Consider the following 5,386-nt stretch of genomic DNA (forward strand, 5'->3'; position numbering starts at 1 on the left):
CTATAAATAGGTCCTATGTAGTAACGTACGTGTGTGTGTGTGTGTGTGTGTGTGTGTGTGTGTGTGTGTGTGTGAGTGAGAGGGGGGTTCTATGCTATGACAACGACAATAACTCACGTTTGTAATATTTCTAGAAATGGATTCTATGCGGTGATTAATAGGACCGTTATAAGATATTAATGCGACCACAGGTGATAGACCGGGGGGAGGATGACACTTGCCCTCCCAGTTTGGACCTGATAGCGAAGTAACCCTTTGAAGTGGGAATAATAATGACTGGTGTATAATTATCAGGGAAAGCCGCTGTTTCAACTTTGAATCAAATGCTCACGGTTGACATAGCAAATAAGGGGCCTCCACCCCAATTCAAATTTGTTCCGCCACCTATGATTGCCACTAACAGCGCCATCCATATTTATACACAAAAATTATGAAACAAAAATTTAACAGACTAACTAAATTCTGTACAATTATTATTATTTTTTTATTAAAAGTAATGCGTGACCTCAGTTAAAGTTGGTCAAGGTTGTGTGAAAACTAGTCCTAGCACCAGTGTAGCCAGTCAACATCGCATTTTCCCATAAAACAGCCAGTCTAAAGTCAACTTTTAGCATCTTTAACAATCAAACGTTACCTAACACGCACCAGTGATACAGAAAACACTTGCAAAGAGAAAAATTTTCATTGGTTTGTTTTTCGCGCAAAATTACACGAGGGTTGTCTTCGCTAGCCATCCTTAACTTAACAGTGATAAACTAGAGGAAAGGCAGCTAGTCAACACCACTCACCGCCGACTCTTGGGCTACTACCAACGAATAGTGGAATTGAACGCCACATTATATTACCCCCATGGCTGAAAGCGAGAACATGTTCGGTGACGAGGATTCGAACCTACGATCCTCAGCTTGCGAATCGAGCACCCTAACCACCAGGCCATGCTAGGCCGTGGAATAATTTTAGCAATTATTTTTAAACATCTTTTAAACCTATTTGCATATATCAAACCCCAAAAAAATAATTTCTAGCCAATAGCAAGTTAAAAGTTTAAAAAGATGAACATTAAATAGATGTCTCTAACACGAGTTATAAAAACTGAACTACTAAAAAAATGGCAAAAAAAAGAATCACGAGGAAAAGTATGTTCGATGTTGTCATCTAGCTCCACGGGTGGTAGGTAGAAAAAATAGAAGATTGACGCCAAGATTTTCATACGGTATTGACAGTACTAGTTATCTAAAAACAAAGGCAGTTTCATTTTTATTAGTGTACTAATTATTGACGAAAACTTATGTATACTGATTTTGTTCTTGTAATATAATGTTTAATGAATTAACAACAAAAACTAGTTTCGACAGACCAAGCTTGTAACTCCCAAGGGCCTGAGTGACTGTTTTCACTTATACGATCATATGTTCAATATGGTTCCAGAAATATCAAGGTTTACTAATGGTAGCAAAATGAAAAACGAATTTGAAAACAAACGAGAGAGAGAGAAAAAAAAAAGACATCCAAATAAAGTCGAGTTCAAATCACATTTAATTGTTGAGCACGTTTTTAAATATTTTTAAATATTTCTGTTGGTTATCTTGCGTTGAAGAATTCGAGTTTTGTAATGATTTTCGATTGATTAAAATTAATTTCGTGGTTGCTTCTGTAAAGATGTAAAACTAAAGCCGTTTTTTTTCCAGCTTTTTTCCTTTATACTCTAATTGTAAAATAAATAAATATTTCCGTTTCCCCGATATTATAAGTACGGATTACGTCATTACAAGAACAACGAATGGCGTGTCTGTGGTGATAGATTGCCATGTTCTATCTTTCCTTTCCTCATATTAAACTGTTAAAATTATTTAAAAGTAACTATAAAAGCACATTGAAACATTAGCATGTTGTTATTTCAACATAAAGACTTGCCTATCCTGATTTCAATCGGACCTTGTTAGTTAAACATACGACGTGTATTTATTATGACAAAAACAAACTCACCAAATACACTTTAACTGGACCACGACCTAGAAAATTGAAGTTATGCAATCTTGCTTCACTGTATCATAAGGTCAGGTTCACTAAGTCGGTTACCGTCAACAACTGAACGAACACTCTTATTCTCACCGCTCTCGTCTTCTACTGATTCGGCTCAACAGGTGTCGCTCTGATATATAACGTACACACGCGCGATGCCCCGAATATTTTTCAGGTTCGTCAGATTTTTGTATTATTTATTTATTGAGATTTATGACTGGGGGGAATTTGTTTGTTTTCGATCTATATGCGCTAGCTGTTTCCGATTAAAGGTTTCTTTATGAATAGTCATAAACTGTTTATTGACGTTTGAAATAAACGTGATAAATATGAACGAGTCTATCATGGTTATTAACGGAAAATTATGGTTTAAATCTTTACCTTTAGATATGCAAGGCTTAACGTTAAGATGTATAAAAAAACGGCCTCTTTAGACCTACAGACACGTGTTTGTCTTTAGTTTGACCTTGACAACATTCTTCCATTTTCCACTGCCTGTTATTATATGTTGGAGTTATATATATGTAATTCAAACATTATATTTAAAAAGTGTACAAAATGCAACTACAACTCGATAAGCAAGCACTGGGAGGGGGAAAAAACGAAATGTTGACCTCTCTGAGAAAGTTGGTCTTTTGGAAGCTCGCGCAACGCTACACGAGATCTATCTGCGCCAGCCGTCCCTAATTTAGCAGTGAAAGACGAGAAGGAAAGCAGCTAGTCATCACTACCCACCGCCAACTCTTGCGCTACTCTCTTACCAACGAATAGTGGGATTGACTGTCACATTATAACGCCCTCACTGCTGAAAGGGCTGGCATGTTTGGTGGGATGGGGAGTCGAACCCGTGATTTTTATATTGCGAGTCTAGCGCCCTAACAACCCGGCCATAACAGGCCCTGAGAAAGTTAATTAGCCTTTCTCTAAAATTTTGTATCCAACCTTGGTCAACAATATAAACCTCTCGGTAAGCTTGAAGGCTTATAATACTAAAATTCAGGGTTCAATCCCAGTGATGGGCACATCGCATATAGCCCATCATGGAACGTTACAATTGGAAACAAACAAATAATAATATTAAACAGATATAATATAATTACTAACGACGAAAGCCAGCGGGAATGAAGTGATATCACGTGATCCTGGAGTGTTCATTTCCCGCGCAACTTCATAAATTTTCAAACTTATGTGGAAAGTTGCAATAGCGTTTGTTTTAGCCAATAACACAAAAATGCACACCTACCCACCGTCAGCACACACACAGATACAGAAGAATGAAACACACAAACAAACGAAGCAAACAAAAACATTTATGGCTTCCTAGCACAATATCGAAACTCTCAACATATCCAAACAATACTTCATACTGCTAATTCCATACATAATACAACAGTTCATGAACTGTTGTATTATGTACGGAATTAGCAGTATGAAGTATTGTTTGGCTATGTTTATAATTGTTGTAGGGTTCATGAACTGTTGTATTATCTATGGAATTAGCAGTATGAAGTATTGTTTGGCTATGTTTATAATTGTTGTAGGGTTGGGCTATGTTTATAATTGTTGTAGGGTTCATGAACTGTTGTATTATGTATGGAATTAGCAGTGTGAAGTATTGTTTGGATATGTTTATAATTGTTGTAGAGTTCACGACACATTAAATCAATAAGAAGAAAAACAGTAGTACAGGAGGAAGGAAGAGGTCATTTGAACCTGACCATCCCAGAAATTCAAGACCTAAATCCTGATACCTGCGAACGCCAAGATTCGTATTAGTATTCACACCATGATTTGTTTGGAGGGACAGCAGTTTCCTTCCCCTAAAGCTCCGAAGAGGGGCCCCAAACGGCAGTTTCTGTAAGACATTTCTCGTCAAGCGGGATTAACACATCTACGCACATTACGCCATAGCGGATGGACCCCAGTTAGACTGGGGGGGGGCGGTCCTCGTGAGGTCAGCAGTCTTCCTTACCCACTCCTTCCAAGCCTTTTGTGAAATAATGCTCCTGTTTCCTATCTGGATTCTGGTGGGATTGAAGGCGAAATCACGGAATTTGTTAAGAGATTAAAAACTAGAAGGAAAATCGTAAACTCAAAACTTTTTAGAATTACTACTACTCGAGAAGGCGTTCTTAAAAATTCTAGAATTAGCGATTGAAAGTTGTCCAGTGAAAAAATTACACCTGACCTAATGAGCTAACTTCTAAGGTTGGGGATTTCAATCTGAATAGAACTTTAATGTGGCACGTGCGTTGAAGAGGCAGATCAGATGCACTTAAGGGGCAGGCATAACCACCCCTAATATGGAAAACGGGGATAGCAGTCAGTCAGCTATCTATTAACTGCCCACCACGGGTATCGAAACCCAGTTTCTAGCGTTGTAAGTCCGAAGACATGCCACTGGGTGGCCAATCAGTCAGCAGCAGCAAGATACTCCTGAAGAAGGGGAATGATGTTAACACTTATAACGCCTTCAAAGCTGAAAATTGCTGTTTCAACCTTCGTTCTCCATCCCGTCACGCTAACAACTAGGCCACATCCGGCTCAAAATTGTGAGAAATAGCTTTGACGAATATGTTCAGTAACTATTTATATGATAAATATAACAATTTATTTCAAACAAGAATAATTCACTTGAAAACTTAATGTTGAACATGGTAGTAAAGAATTTGGAACTAATAGAAAAATTTTCAGTTGTGCTTAAAATATGTTTTCCTTCTTTTTTAAGTACACAGTTGCACGATGGAGCATTTATGCTGTGCTTATCACAAGGATCATACTCCACATTTTATCGTTCTAAGCCTTCAACCTTAACTTATTTTCCTTTTTCATTACATCTCAGTGTTACATTCTACTACATCATTACGTGTTGGCGTTACATTCTATTACATCATTACATGTCAGTTACATCTTACTACATCATTATAATTCTACTACATCATTACGTGTTGGCGTTACATTCTATTACATCATTACATGTCAGATTACATCTTGTAACTGACACGTAATGATGTAGTAGAATGTAACACTGAGATATAATGATGTAGTATTCTACTATATCATTACGTGTTGGCGTTACATTCTACTACATCATTACGTGTTGGCGTTACATTCTATTACATCATTACATGTCAGATACATCTTACTACATCATTATATCTCAGTGTTATATTCTACTACATCATTACGTGTTGGCGTTACATTCTATTACATCATTACATGTCAGTTACATCTTACTACATCATTATATCTCAGTGTTACATTCTTCTACATCATTACGTGTTGGCGTTACATTCTATTACATCATTACATGTCAGTTACATCTTACTACATCATTATATCTCAGTGTTACATTCTTCTACAT

General features: G+C 37.1%; 1 protein-coding gene across 2 annotated transcripts in view; it reads right to left on the reverse strand.

The window, feature by feature from the left end:
• Window positions 1-5,386, reverse strand: part of LOC106473278 (metabotropic glutamate receptor 2-like) — a 32,306-nt gene that overhangs the window by 22,790 nt on the left and 4,130 nt on the right. The window contains exon 1 of one of the 2 annotated variants that reach the window (XM_013933961.2): window positions 1,987-2,120. The exons of the other annotated variant lie outside the window; for it this stretch is intronic. The gene's annotated coding sequence lies outside the window, so the exon portion shown is untranslated. Of the gene's footprint in view, window positions 1-1,986; window positions 2,121-5,386 lie in introns of those variants that run through there. 2 annotated transcript variants of the gene reach the window in all.

The sequence above is a fragment of the Limulus polyphemus genome, unplaced genomic scaffold (genome assembly GCF_000517525.1).
Source record: "Limulus polyphemus unplaced genomic scaffold, Limulus_polyphemus-2.1.2 Scaffold6034, whole genome shotgun sequence".
NCBI classification, from domain to species: Eukaryota; Metazoa; Arthropoda; class Merostomata; order Xiphosura; family Limulidae; genus Limulus; species Limulus polyphemus.